This window comes from Podarcis muralis, chromosome 3, assembly GCF_964188315.1.
Source record: "Podarcis muralis chromosome 3, rPodMur119.hap1.1, whole genome shotgun sequence".
NCBI classification, from domain to species: domain Eukaryota; kingdom Metazoa; phylum Chordata; class Lepidosauria; order Squamata; family Lacertidae; genus Podarcis; species Podarcis muralis.
The window spans coordinates 28,896,339-28,912,201 of record NC_135657.1 but is presented as its reverse complement, the minus strand read 5'-3'; positions in this window follow the sequence as shown (position 1 = coordinate 28,912,201).

The window sequence follows — 15,863 nt, the reverse complement described above, 5'->3', positions numbered from 1 at the left end:
GTCACAATGGCAGAGGCTGGCTGATCATCTGGCAACAAGTTTAAAGGCTGAACCATACCACCATTCCAAGCATTTTCAGTTACAACTTAAATGTACTTCATAACACAGATCTTCAACAGTCAAGGATTATAGCATCTACCATTTTAGGTTGCAGGCTGTTGCCTGTAAGACTCATCTTTTATCACTGCACACACTCAGTAAAGCTACTGATCCAGTGTGGTGTAGTGGTTAAATCTGGTGAACCGGGTTTGCATCTCTGCTTCTCCACATGCAGCTGCTGGGTGACCTTGGGCTAGTCACACTTCTCTGAAGTCTCTCAGTCTCACTCACCTCACAGAGTGTTTGTTGTGGGGGAGGAAGGGAGAGGAGAATGTTAGCTGCTTTGAGACTCCTTCGGGTAGTGATAAAGCAGGATATCAAATCCAAACTCTTCTTCTTCTGACTGGGGGTGGCTTCTTCTGACTTTAGATGGGGCTCTTCTATCTGGCTTCACCCCAGCTTATCCATGAAAGCCCCTAGTTAAGCTTAGGTTTTGTTCAAATGGAACCTTCCTGTTCAGAAGCAGTTTATCACTGAGATACCAGAGGGTATCTTTGAGACTCCTTAGGGTAGTGATAAAGCAGGATATCAAATCCAAACTCTTCTTCTACAAGAACATAAGAAAGATCCTTACTGAATCAAACCAGTGGCCTATCTAGTCCTTTATCCTGTTTCCCACAGTAGCCAATCAGATGCCTCTTTGGAAGCCCAGAAGGAGTTCCAAGTCACAAGTATGCTCAAGTGTGTCCAAGGCTCCTATTCTGCCCAGTCAGTGTAGCTTTTCTGGTCTTCTTCCACATTGTGGCCCTCCAGGACCTTTTGCCCAGCCAGGCTCTCAGCTTTTAGGAATAAGTACAACTCTATAAGGTCAGGAGTGGGGAAGCTGTGGGCCCTCAGTTGTTGTTGGACTTCAACTCCCATCAGCCACAGCCAGCTGAGCCAATATTCAGAGATGATGGAGGTTGTAGACCATCAACATCTGCATCCCCTCCAACATTTCCCCAGAGAAAATAGGGACGTCCCATTTCATAATGATAATTTTACCATTTATGCCCCACACATCTTACCAGCCACTCTAGGCAGCTTCTAACATATATAAAAACATAATACAACATTAAACATTAAAAAAACTTTCCTATACAGTATTGCCTTCAGACAGCTTGGAGGTCGGACAACTCCATACCCTCCAACATTTTTCCAATGAAAATAGGGGAAAGTGGGACATTCTGGGGTCAAAGAAACTGGGATGGCTGTTCTAAATCAGGGACATCCCTGAAAAATAGGGACACTTATCTGGAGAGCCACACCATAGCATAGGTGATCTCAAAGAAGAATGACTTGCTTTCTCTGAGATACTGGATTTCAATCTTCTTGCATAAGGGCAAGCTAAGAAATATTGAGTGAGAAGGAAGATTTTGACTTAAAATCTAGCCAGGGCTGTTACCAGAGTCCAAATTCAGTAGCTAGTCTTAGCCCACCCTTCCTGAAAAGATTGCCATTGACTTCAGGGGTGTTGCGACTATTTCCGAACGAATTACCATTGCTTATTGGAGAAGAACTTGAAATTCTAGCATAGCATTGGCTTCGAAGATTCTGGAATTTTTATGGCGATGATGACTGAAAGGCCCATTTTCACAGCAGCTAAGGTCAGCTCCACATGATGACTCACTTACACCACTGATCTACACAAATAGCATGTGCTATGATTGTCATCTGGTATAACAATCTGCATCACAAGACTCCACATTTCCTGTTCCCCAGCGTACATCCACTGCAGGCCTGAGGGAAAAACTTAGCAAGTTTCCCAAGTATCTTTACAGAGTGAATAATGTCGCTTACATGGTGTTGGAGGAAGAGTGATGGGAAGAGAAAAGGGGGGAAATTATGAGGTAACTCCCCTTTCCTTTGTCCCTCCTCATGATGCTTGCCATTTCAGAGAAATGAAATCTATGTAATCAACATCCTACCTGCCTGAACAAAGAAACTCTAGAGTGGAACAGAGTGACTCCTTCCTTAAACCCTGAAGGCCTGCTGCCAGTCAGTGTAGGTAATACTGAGCTAGAAGGACCAATGCTCTGACTCACTATATGTTTCAAAATAAGGAGAATGTGCTTTGCCAAGAAGGATAAATTACAGCATTGTATTGGAGAGGTTCTCAGACCGTGGTCTATCCATGCAGGGGATAGTTGAATATATATATATTTGACAACACACTTGATTTATTTATTTTGATGACAGAGATTGAGGCTGTTCTGTCCAGGGCCAGATATAGCATGCAGCATAACAACACCCAGAAATGGGGACCTGTGATACTTTCACAGTGTAACTGGGGCAGTCTACTAATTTCCTCCACTGAAAATTATCGGCTAAAAGGCAGAACTATGGTTATCAAAATATGAGTTATAGACACCCCCCCCAAAAAAAATGTTTATTAAGTGGTCCACCACAGCCCCCTGCAAGAAGGTTGGACTACAGCTCCCATCAACCCCAGCCAGCATGGCCAAAGTGAAAGGTGATGGGAATTGTAGTTCAACTACATCTGGAGGGCCATAGGTTCCCCATTCCCTGCTTTAGGGCATAACCTCTGTTCATATTAGATTCTAAACAAGGAGAACATCACGTAGTTCCAGGCTCTACTGAAGACATGACAGAACCATGTCATTTAAAGCCAGTGTGGTATAGACTGTTGGACAAAGACTTGGGAGTTCAGAGTTCAGATCCCCACTCGGCCATGAAGCTCACTTGGGCCAGTCCCTGCCTTTCTGACTAACCTACTCCACAGGGATGTTGTGAGGATTAAATGAGGACAGGGGAACCATGTATGCCACCTTGAGCTTCTTGGAGAAAAAGGTGGGATATAAATGAAATAAAGAAATACAAGTACAGAGAATTTCTTTTACGCCACCAAATTTCCCTCCATGGGCTCATGACGCCAAAAAACAAGAAATTCCTTCTCTGTCAAATAAAATAAAATTAGATATGGAATGAGGTAAATAGAAAACAAGCTACTAAATGTCAGGCATTATGCAAACAAATGAAGATTCTGGAAACCTTGTAGGTTTCTGGCAAAGGACAGCCCTAAGCTCAAGAGGTCAATGGCGTCTTTCAGGGAACAGCTGTCAGAGCACGTCGACCCAGAGAAAAGGCCTCACTGAGATTTCAGAGATTTCATCTTTCATGAGCATTTCAATCAGGCTCTGACTGAGGAAAAATGACCCTTTTAAGGCTGGCTTAAGGAAAGGCTGCCGCGTCCACTCGGGAAGTGTTGCATGTGATACAAGAAAACAATTTAACTTTATAAAATTAGAGGTGGTGGGTGTTGATTTAACATAATTAGTGTTGATTTAACCTACACTGTGCAGGTGAGGGATGCAGTGGTGGAGACTCTGCCTTGCAGTCAGAAGTTCCCAAGTTCCCTGGCATCTCTCGGTAGGGCTGGGAGAGCATTCCTTCCTTACAACGCCAGAGAGACACTGCCAGTCTATGTAGAAAGACTGAACTAGATGGCCCAATGGTCTGTTTCAGTTTAAGGCAACTTCCTGTGTTCCTGTGAGGGCCACTTGTAGAGGCCATCTTTTCAGGAAGCCCCTTCCACACAATATAGGTATTGGGCCTTCAGTGTTGTGGCACTTTTACCTCACAGTTGTCTGAAATGGCATAAAGGCTGTTTTTATTAGAAAAGCAGAGAGGAACTTGATGTATGCACCTATCCACCCCTAGACTGGGAGGTGGGGGGGGGGGGGAGAAACTAAAATATATTGTGCACTTTTGAGTTGTCTTCTGAGGCATTATCCACAATGATACGCTCAAGCAGAAAACAAACAGCCAGAGAGCCAACATCACTGCCAGTTAGTCAAGCTCCTACGGCGCCCAAACCAATTTGTAACTCCATCCCCTTCTGCATCTGTCAAATTTCGTTCAAAACGGAGCAGTCCCTGTATGAAACCCTCTATTCCCACGGAGAATTACATTACAGAATGATGCTCCATGCGAGTAGTAATTTTGTTTTATTTGCCTTTCGCATATGGGAATATTTATCTTCAAAGTTTTCTCCTCTGGCTCAGAGGCTGCTTTGTAAACCAGATGGTCTTGTGTGGCCTAATTGTACGATGATTTGTTGTGTGATTCAGTAGCATTGTTTATTTGTACAGTGGTTTGATGGAATTTGTACACTGCATAATATTGTTCCACTGCGCTTTCTTTCAGGAACAAGTCCCATTTCACTCTTAACGTTTGTGGCTGCGCTTGTAATTAGATGGGGTTCCGAAGATGCTTTCATCTCGGTTCATTTGCAGTACTGAACTGGCAAAACTAAGGCAAATGAGTCCTTTGGAAAATGTTGGCACGATCTAGAAGTCGCTGACATTCAGTGTTGTTCAATGTGGAGCTGCACTTCTGGACAGTACATGCATCTCTATAGATCTTTTAGTTTGGCAGCACTTATACTTTGAAAGTGCCTGCCTATTGATATCAGGCAAGCGCCTTCCCTGTACTCCTTTCCCTGCCTGCTAAAAACATTTTTGTTTAGACAAGCCTAGCCACATTTCTAGAAGGTTGATGCATGTTTTAATCTGTTTTTGATGAAATTTTAATTTTTTAGGTTTAAAATGGTTGTTCTGAACTGTGTTTATGGATAATTTTATTCGTTTTGTAAACCACTTTGAGGTCTTCTTTTTTTTTACACTCATGTGGTGTAGAAATTTCTTTTTTTAAAAAAAATCCCCATAATTTTATTAATCTAGATTTTCCAAGATAGCCTACAAAAGAGAACCATAAAACAAATATAAAACAGATCAGAAACATCAGAAACAAAAGCAGTTATCGTAGCAACAGTAAAAATACAAAAAGTAGTAGATATTTTATCAAAGTTACCCTGCTTGCCATAGGGCTGGGGGAAAAATCCACCAGGACGTGATTCTCAGACGTATGGCAGCTTTGGGCAGCTGTTTGGGTGAAACCAAGCTGATGGGCAGCAGTGACTGTGTGAAGATGAGGAGCAGGCCCGACTGAGAGCTGCAGGGCCTACTGAGATCCTCTTGCCCAAGCCTTCACCAAAGTTGGATCCATTACTGATAACAACCTTCACTCTCAATCCAGCAGAACTCACTTACACCAATCACCACCTGCTAAGTGCTGTGCAAAGATCAAAAACAGGTCAGTCTCTCTACCTGGTGAGCTACATTCAGTCTTGCTCAGTGTTCCCCAAACATAGGTCTCCAGCTGTTTTTTGGACTACAACTCCCATCATCTCTAGCTAGCAGGACCAGTGTTCAGGGATAATGGGAGTTGTGGTCCAACAACAGCTGGAGACCCAAATTTGGGAAACACTGAGCTAGCTGATCATCAGTAATGGCCAACAGGGCAGCATGGCCAATAGGCCTTCCCAACATGGAGGATGTGGCCGGTAACCAAGAGGCAAAGTGGGAGAGGTGAGGTGGACTGAAGAGCTGTCCTATCACCACGCTGAGCTCCATAGCACCTTGCCCTTCTCCCTCTCAATAACTGGCAAAAACCTCCATGTTTGGAAGCCAGGTAGGAAACACAGTCTCACTCCTCTGTGCTCTGCCAGCCACTACCACTAGTCATAAATGTTGCATGGACGTCTTTTAGAGGCATAAGAATTGCAGCCTCTTTTACAGGCCAAGAAAACTTTTGAGAAATTGGAGAGCAGGTTTCGGCACAGCACTAGGTGTCTGGTGGGCTCAACAGGGGTCCTGGCAGCTGCCCTAGGATACCAGGAGCTGATTCTTATAAAAAAGTCCTGAAAGAATCTGGCTGACCTCCCACTTTTCCTTGAGATATATACACTGTCGTTGTTTTTTCAGCTCAGTCTACAAGCCGGTACCATGAGGAGTTATCATTGCCAACTGGCAGTCTTTCAAAGGAGTCCATCAAGCTGAAGGGACAGGACTGGATTATAAAAGAGGTGAGAGGAACTCCAAGCCAGGCTGCATTTGCTCCATGAACTTCCCACCCTGATGGGAGGCTGTCATGTCATCATTTCATATGATACAAGGAAAAGAAGAAGTGGAGAAATGTGTACTAAACTGTTGACAAATTCTTGAGAAGATTTTTTTTTCCTTAAAAAAAAAAGCAAACTAATGTTGAAATGGTAAGAGCTGAGGTTAAGATTGGAAGAGTGAGAAACTGAAACCACAACTGACAGCACCATCCATCCCTTTGGGCAACCCACAGCCACCTCTCAACAATAAGGTAAGCTCAGCTTCTGAAATTCTTCATGCAGAAATTCTTCAAATACAGATCATTCTTCAGCTTTTCTGCTATGGAGGAGCCAGCCAGCAAACACATTTCCCTACTGTTGATCTTGAGCTGAGAGATGGACAATGCGGAGTTCATTCCAAGGCCTCTGTCAGGCTACCTACTGGGTCAAGTTTTGATATCAGTCTTTTGGGCACATCCACACCCAGAGCAGCCCCCTGCATGAGGCAGGGGGAGGCAGCTGCCTTGGGCAGCACTCCGTAAGGGGCAGCACACCCCCCATTCTGCCATGAAGCTTTGCCGCTGGTCTCCCAAGTCTCTAGGGGCAGAGAAAGACCGGTGACAAAGTTCAGCCCTCCTGCTGAATCAGTGAAAGTGGAGGCATTCCACCACCCAGCTGTATCACTGGGTGGGGTGGGGGAAGATCTCCCCACCACCTAGCAGGGTGGCAGCGCTTTACACTGGCTTTTCCTGAAGGGAACAGCCAATCCAAAACTCCACCTCCAGGCGGAAGGGTCCAGAAAGGATCTCCCCCCACCTCATGGAGAAGCCCTTGCGGAGTTTGCTCCCCCCATCGTGGGAGCAGAAGTGGGGCAAAACACCTCAAGCTGCCCCTATCCACACCAAAGTTGTAAACTGGTTTAGCAATCAATCCCTCTTCCCAGGGAACTCTGGGAGTTGTAGTTCTGTGAGGAGGGTCTCTCGACAATTCTCAGCACCCTTAATCACAGGATTCTTTGTGTGCCAGGGGAGGGGACAACCATGACTGTTAAAGATAGATGTAAAATGTATAATGTGGACGCTACTTTCCCAGGATGGAGGCCACTTTCAAGCACGCAGGTGTGAGAATGTAAGAAGGAATTGTTTTCTGCCTGCCCTGCATTCATCACATAAGGCACTGTCTCTGTTCTACTGCAACAGTCATGAAATTAAAAGATGCCTGCTTCTTGGGAGAAAAGCAATGACAAACCTAGACAGCATCTTAAAAAGCAGAGACATCACCTTGACGACAAAGGTCTGCATAGTTAAGGTTATGATTTTCCCAGTAGTGATGTATGGAAGTGAGAGCTGGACCATGAAGAAGGCTGATCGCCGAAGAATTGATGCTTTTGAATTACAGTGCTGGAGAAGACTCTGGAGAGTCCCATGGACTGCAAGAAGATCAAACCTATCCATTCTGAAGGAAATCAGCCCTGAGTGCTCACTGGAAGGACAGATCGTGAAGCTGAGGCTCCAATACTTTGGCCACCTCATGAGAAGAGAAGACTCCCTGGAAAAGACCCTGATGTTGGGAAAGATGGAGGGCACAAGGAGAAGGGGACGACAGAGGACGAGATGGTTGGACAGTGTTCTAGAAGCTACCAACATGAGTTTGACCAAGTTGCGGGAGGCAGTGGAAGACAGGAGTGCCTGGTGTGCTCTGGTCCATGGGGTCACGAAGAGTCGGACATGACTAAATGACTAAACAACAACAACAATACCTATTTAGCTTGGAATAAATCCTATTAAACTTCTGAGTAGGGATAGATTGTGCTCTAAGAGATTAATATGCATGGCTGGTTGATGGTATCATAGACCAGTGAGGTTGGTCTAGCTCAGCCACCACATCCTTCAACTTACAGTGGAATCCAGTCACATGTAGGCACTTTTGCAGCCCACTACTTTCAGTAGGAGGTCTAAGCATAGGCTCACACGAAAAAAAATGACTTTGGTTATTTGAATTCTGGCTGAATCATGCCTCAAAATGAGAGAGCTTCCTTTGAGAACTGGAACACTGAGACCTTGGCACATTCTTCTTCTTCAGTAGCATCCTCACAGTGCCAACTTTGTACATGTTGGATTTGCAGTTTCATAACAGCTATGTAGTTCGTTCATGGATAAATTATAGAATCCTAATGGCTGGGGGGGAAACATTCCTCTATTTTCTTCTTCAACTGGGACTTTGAAGCAGCCAGTTCTAAACGAGATCAATATTGCACAGGGGAGAGAATTTTAAATAATGATTAATAGTAACATAATATGGTCTGGGATTGGGTAGCAGGATTTACATGTCCATCACCTACCCCTGAAAAAAATCCTTCTACTGATTTATGAAGGCCTGGATTCTTACACAGCCACTAGATGTTTTTCCCAGGTTGTGCTTAATCTTCCATATACAGAAAGTAGTTGAGTAATTCTTCTTTGAATAGTAATGTATTAATAATCTGAATGCTCTCATTCCTTTTCACAGAATTACATGTTTTGTAATATCCTAGGCTGCATCAACAGAAGTATAGTGCCCCAATCAAGGGAAGTCATAGTTCTGCTCTATTCTCCCTTGGTTAGGCCACACTTGAAGTACTATTTCCACAATTTAAGAATATTATTGACAAGAAAGAAAGAAAGAAAGAAAGAAAGAAAGAAAGAAAGAAAGAAAGAAAGAAAGAAAGAAAGAGTTTGGATTTGATATCCCGCCTTTCACTCCCCTTCAGGAGTCTCAAAGCGGCTAACATTCTCCTTTCCCTTCCTGGAACGTGTGCACAGGAGGGCAACCAAGATGATCAAGGGTCTGGGAACCAAGTCTTATGAGGAATGGTTGAGGGAGTTAGGTTTGTATAGCCTGGTAAAAAGGAGATTCAGAGGAGATATGATAGCCATCATCACATATCTCAAGGGCTGTTACATTGAAGATGGAGCAAGTTTGTTTTCTTCTGCTCCAGAGGCTAGGACCCGAACCAATGGATTCAAGTTACAAGAAAGGAGCTTCTGACTAAACATCAGAAAGAACTTTCTAACGGTAAGAGTTGTTTGACAGTGGAACGAACACCCTCAGAAAGGTCATGGACTCTCCTTCACTGGAGGTTCTTAAGCAGAGGTTGGATGGCCATCTGTCATGGATGCTTAACTGAGATCCCTGCATTGCAGGGCATTGAGTAGATGGCCCTTGGGGTCCCTTCCAACTCTACAATGCTATGATTGTATCCGAGTCTTCCTAGACTGATCCAGGCAACTGATCTAGCATAGAAGATATCTGAATAGAATGTCAGTTTATCAAACAGTTCTATAGAGTTTCCACGTTTACATTTTTCTAAGTCTGAGAAGTAAATTGTTATCATGTAATTAATTATGTGTACTTGCACCAGTGTGGGATTTTCGGCAATAGGGTTTCTCTGTCTTCCAAGTAGTGCCTAAAGTACAACACTATATTTCAAATCAGTGTATTGGAAGGAAGGTACATCTACAAAATTGTCAGGCTATTTTCAGAGAAGAGGCCAGGCCAAAATGGATGCCTAATAGGACAACAACTTTATTGCTAAAAAATAGTCTAGAACAGCAGCAATTCAGATACAGCACTACCTGTGGTTGGCATAGCAGCATAACAGTTAAGCTCTCCGTTACATCTCCTCTCCTCCAGTTACATTTAACCCTTGCTATATAATCATGTCCTATTTTGGTAATTCAAAATGTGTCAAATTAGTAATGAATAGTCCTCAAACGAAACAATGTCCTGAAATCCCAACTATCATTAGTAACAACCTGGTCACCACCTTTTAAGACTGCAGATATGAACTGAGAAGTATTGTCTGCTACAAGCTTTTTCAGAAAGTCCACAATGTGCAGATATGCTCTGTAGCCTGCCTGCTACATTATTGACACGATTCTCAGACATACTATTTCTATGTAGTTTGTGAAATAGTCCACCATCACCAAGTACCGATTGCTATTTACATTCACACATACCATCTGCTAGCCTTCCCATTACAAGAATGATGTTCTGAATCTGGCAAGAATAAGGGTGTCAAATACTAAGGACCACCCCATACATTTTACCCACCCCTCATTCTGTATTGTGTAAGCACTCCAGACCCTACTATTTAGTTGGCATGTGGCTAGTTTAAATAATAGCAACCAATCTCACAGCTTTAAGACACAAAAGATGAATTACTTAAACACTGTAAAAAAAGGGGGGGCTCTGGATTCCGAATCTACTTTATAAATAGTAAGCATTGCTGAAGTATGTGCAAGCAGAACAAAAACCCAGGAAATAGTGGTCACTGGACCTTTCTTGCCAACTTTTTGGTTTGGCATTAAATGGTTCATTCAAAGGCAAGATTAGATTGTTGGACCAACACAACGTAGTTTCTTTTATTCCCCTGAGACTCACTCTTGGATTCCAGCAGGTTACTTCATTAAACTAGCATATCAAATTTGATTGGGAGTTCTCATAGTTTTCTGTTCCGTTTTATTTTATTTTATATACAGATGAAGAAATTACTGTTACACCCATACCCAGTGACAAGCCAACTACATGACTTCACATCTACTTTATAACCACATATAATTACATAACCTTGCAGTTTATTTTCTCCCAGAACTCATGGCTCCTGATAGACTTTGTTCTGTCTGATCTAAGAGGCAGATTCTGGACTTCTTCTTCTTCTTCTTCTTCTTCTTCTTCTTCTTCTTCTTCTTCTTTGGAAATAGAAAGTTTTCAAGACACTTATACAATTAGGTTCTCCTCCCCCACCCTCCGTATCAAATATTTTACTTTTATTAACGACATATTGACTCAACCAATATAGAAGGAGTGTAGGGAAAGCGAAAAGACAAGCACTGCTAGCAGAAAAATTGGCACATGCATCCACCTTTTAATAACACATAGCTGCTTGTTCACAGTGATGGGACAGTTCTCGTATTTCCAATCCTACATCATAAACTCTTTTCAGAGTAAATTCTGTTCCTTTTATGATGGTCCCCTCCCCCACTTATATGTATTGCATGTTTTGTGTAGCGTATACAGTTTTGGACATGATCTTAACCTGTAGTGGCAAATTCACAGTGCTAGTTTTCTAGAAAAAGAGGTGCTCACCATGAATGTTTCCCTTGTTCTCTTATAATGGCAATGGCCCCCACCTGAGAAGTGCCGAAACTGAGTTCTGGCTGGAAAAAAGCCTTGCAAATGCAGAAGTGGAGGATCCCTTCGTGGTAGTCACAGCCACACCCCTTCTAAGGTTATTTTTTAAGAATATTTTTTTATTAGTTTTCTAATATACGCCCAGGGACGCAGGTGGCACTGTGGGTTAAACCACAGAGCCTAGGACTTGCCGATCAGAAGGTCGGCAGTTCGAATCCCCACGACGGAGTGAGCTCCCGTTCCTCTGTCCCAGCTCCTGCCAACCTAGCAGTTCGAAAGCACATTAAAGTGCAAGTAGATAAATAGGTACTGCTCCAGCGGGAAGGTAAACGGCGTTTCCGTGCGCTGCTCTGGTTCGCCAGAAGCGGCTTAGTCATGCTGGCCACATGACCCGGAAGCTGTATGCCGGCTCCCTCGGCCAATAAAGCAAGATGAGTGCCGCAACCCCAGAGTCGGTCACAACTGGACCTAATGGTCAGGGGTCCCTTTACCTTTAATATACTCCCAATAACAGCCAAATTACAACAAAAACAATTGATTCCCAAATTATACGATTATCAAAGTGCCAATGAACTTCCAGTTAATACATTTTAGTTAAAGTGGCTTCCGCATGATGGTTTGGGTGTATTTCTGTATCACTGCGTTCCATAATCTTAATGAATGTCAGTTACATTTCAGTTATAATAATAACGCCTTAGTCCAACAACTACATAATTAATAATTTCTATTTGTGATGTTACAATATATACATTTATAAAGTTTCAAGTGAGGAACTCAAACTATTATCTGTATTCTGCCCTGCGCGTGAAAACTGTTATATCCAAGGAGATTCCTTCTCTCCATACATGGTGTTGTCTCTTTCACTTCCTAGCTGTTGTTTTCTCTCATCGTGACTTGGGGCAGAACTGAATATCGAAGCTTCTCAGAGGTCTTATCTTTACATCCCTTGCTTCAATGTCTCGGAACAGGCGACGGTCTGCTATATATACTATATACAATCTTCTAAGATTAGGAAATGCATTGCAAAACCAATGCAGATCTCCCTGTGCTTCAATGGGATTTATTATTTTCTGTGGTCATACATGAGCAAATGATTTAGAGTGCTCCGGTATCTTCTTTCAGAGTGACTTAAGTTGTGCTTTCTATGTAGTTCCATTGTACATAATAGAACTTGCATGTCATTGTCTTGAAACTAAAGCACCTCGTGTTTTTGGTGTTGCTATATGCTAAGTTTTTGAGTATAAAGCTCCTCTTTAAATGCTGATTGGATGCCTCTAGAATGCTGGTGAGGGGGTCCCTCCTGCAGAAAGAGTAAGGAATTGTGACCTCACATAACCAGTGACCACTACATCACTGATCCCAAAATAACAATAACAACAACAACATATTTTTTATTAAAGATTTCTTGGTTTACAGAAATATGTGCAATGTCTCTTTTTTCAAGTTACATTTTCTACATATCAGTTTCATTTGTTGAGACATTAGTGTAACATTATGTGTGGGGTTCTGTGTCAGCGTCGCTTGTGCAGGTTCTCTTTACTACTCACCTTTGGTGGTGAGAGAAGTTGGGGTTAGCCTAGGGTGTGGTGATTGGCTGTGGTGAACTTTGTTTTCATGTGTGAGTGGGGTGGGTGGGTGTTTTTGGATCACGTTAGCCATATTGATTCATATGCTGTTGGTGGATTCTTGTTGTTGTCTTGTTGGGCTGTGTATGTGATAAAGGGGAGCCATACCGGGGTGAAGGTATCTTCTTCTATTTGTCCCCGTGTCAGTTTCAGTTTATTAGTTAGTTTTTCTAATAACCATTGGTACCATTGGTCCACTCCATACTTACTCCTGACAGGTCTCTCCAGTGTCTGGCTATGATCCCAACACAATTATGAAGCTCATTGAGTTAATTGTGGGCTCTCAAGCTAACTAACCTTTGGGAAGACAAATAAGACAAATCGAAGCCCCCATGTACATTGCCTGCTATTCTTGAAGAGAGGACAGGATACAAGAAGTGCTAACTTAGAACACCATCTCCTGCATCAACTTCTTTGTGCACTATGTTCAGTATCTGTCCTCTGCTTCCAACCACCTTAGGAGATGTGCTCAATGAAGACATGAGAGCAGACCTTCTTGGCACTGTCGCCCAGATTGCAGAACTCTTTCTCTCAAAATAATGTGGTTCATGAGAAGGCGGGAAATACTTTTATTATTCTGCTCTGTAGCTGACCCCAGCAGTAAGTATAGAGTTGTGGAATAATGTATGGTAACTGAAACATGCCTTATTTATTTATTGAATTTACATCCCACATTTTCTCCAAAGAGAGCTCAAGATGGCATACCTGGTTCTCCTTGTCTTCATTTAATTCTCACAACATCCCTGTGAGGTAGGTTAGGCTGAGAGGCTATGGCAGACCCAAGGGCAGAAAGCTTCATGGTTGAGTTGGGGTTTGAACCCTGGTCTCCTAGGTCCTAGTTCAATACTCTAACTGTTACACCACACTGGCTCTCTCCGCACTGACAGTCTCCTGTAATTAAGGAGCACTTTGTCCACTGGGGTCAAGCGCGATGGGCAATAATCACACTACACTTCCAACATTACAGTGCCAGGGAGAGGGGATTGCCAAGTGTCAGGGCACGTGTAACCATGCACATTCCCAGTTAAAAAGCAGCTGTGCTAGCCATGAATCCTGAATCATGTCCTGTTTCTTGCCTAAAATGTCCATTGCCATTATTCTAATATTTGATTTTCCATTTTTAATTATGACACTCATAGATTTATTTTTTTCAGTTGTTAAGTCATGCCAGAAATCCATTCCCAGCAAAGCACAATTAGCTTCTTGCTTTTCCGAATTGGAAAAGAATAGCAAAAAATACGCAAGCTTTGATTGCTTCAGAAAGGTTTATTCTCCTTATCTCTACTTCAGCAAATCGTTTTCATTTCGGTTTTAAACTAAATAAAGGGGATTCCGCTCAAGGCATAATGTAAACCTGTGACACCCCCCCAAAAAAAATCTAAACTCATCTATTCATGGTAGTACACTATGGACTATAGCAGGCTTCCTCAAACTCAGCCCTCCAGATGTTTTGAGACTACAGTTCCCATCATCCTTGACCACTGGTCCTGCTAGCTAGGGATCATGGGGGTTGTAGCCCAAAAACATCTGGAGGGCCAAGTTTGAGGAAGCCTGGACTATAGTAGTACATTTTGCTGTTTGGGTCACTTAGGCAAAAATGGACATATATCCTTCATGAGCAGTGAGATGTCAGGACGTCTATGGACTTGTGTGGGACCACATTTTGGTCCCATTGAGACTGGCCATCCACATAAATCCATTTTCACAAGAGAAAGCAAATTCATACCCAGTTCAGAATCTCATGTCCTGCTTCAGTCTGAGAATCATATGTATGTTATTTGGAGATACACAGGTTAAAGTGCAACTTGTTTAAACTTTTCTTTAATGGCCTAGGAGCCGAGATTCCATTGTCTCCATGTCAACAGAGGAGGAGGAGGTGGAGCTATCCTGTGACCCTCCAGATATTACTGGACTACAACTCCCAATACCCTTCCCCCACTGGCAGTGCTGACTGTAGCTGATGGGAGCTGAAGCCCTCAGAAATGGCTGCAGGGCCTCAGGGACCCCATCTCAGCTGTAGGGGGAAATCTCTCAAATTTAAAAGGATCCAAATGGTTCTGATTACATACAGTGGTACCTCAGTTTTCGAACGTAATCCATTCTGGAAGACCATTCGAGTTCTGAAATGTTTGAAAACCGAGGTGCAAAGGGTGGTCTGCAAATTTAATAGAGAAAATTGAGAAATTGAGAAAAATACAGTGGTACCTCAGCGGAAGCCGTTCGACTTCCAAAGTGCGTTTGAAAAGGGAAGCATTTACTTTCAGGTTTATGGAGTTTCGGGTTTATGGAGTTCTGAAACGTTTGTCAACGGAGATGTTCGAAAACTGAGGTACCACTGAACTTCTGTGCCAGTCCTTGAAAATAAAGCATTACAGAATCCGACAGACCTCTTCTATATGGAGAACATCCAAGACAGAACGACCAAGCTACCTCAAATATAGAAGTTATATCCCCTAATATAATGCGACAATCCAGTATCTGTAGTATCTGTTTTTTGTGGAATTTAACCCTGTTGCTAGAAACAGGCTTCATGTGAAACTGAGCTATTAGATACCTATTCCAGGTAACCTGCACTGACTTCAGTAAGAGTTACTGCCAAGACTAGAGTTGGAATAGAAATGTCCGTCTGGTCTTCTCTTGGGGATTTTGTACTTAGACCTCCAGCTCTATGTGGAGAGTGTGGGAATCCACATGGCAGCCATCACAGTTGGAAACCGCTTTTCAAAAGGTTGTCCTGAGGAATGTGAAGAGCTTCCACAGAAGAGCTTCCTCTGCGGCTGCCAACTCGCAGCGTTGATTCTGAGCATTTACACATTACTTGGTTGAACCATGAGGAAAGCAGCTTTCAAAACATCACAGCCGGCATGGAGTGCAACGTTTCTCGAGCCATTTTTTGGCAGTCTCCACACAAGAGCTGTAACATTTGATCCGAAGCTTATGAGCCTCCGGAGAACAAGAGTGTGGCCATTATTCTGGAAAACTTGTTTCAGTTTCCAGTCATTCTTATTGCAACAACATCCCTCTTCACAAGAACTACCCACACATTGAATCAATGTGCGAGTGGAGTCATGCCAAGCGACTCCTCC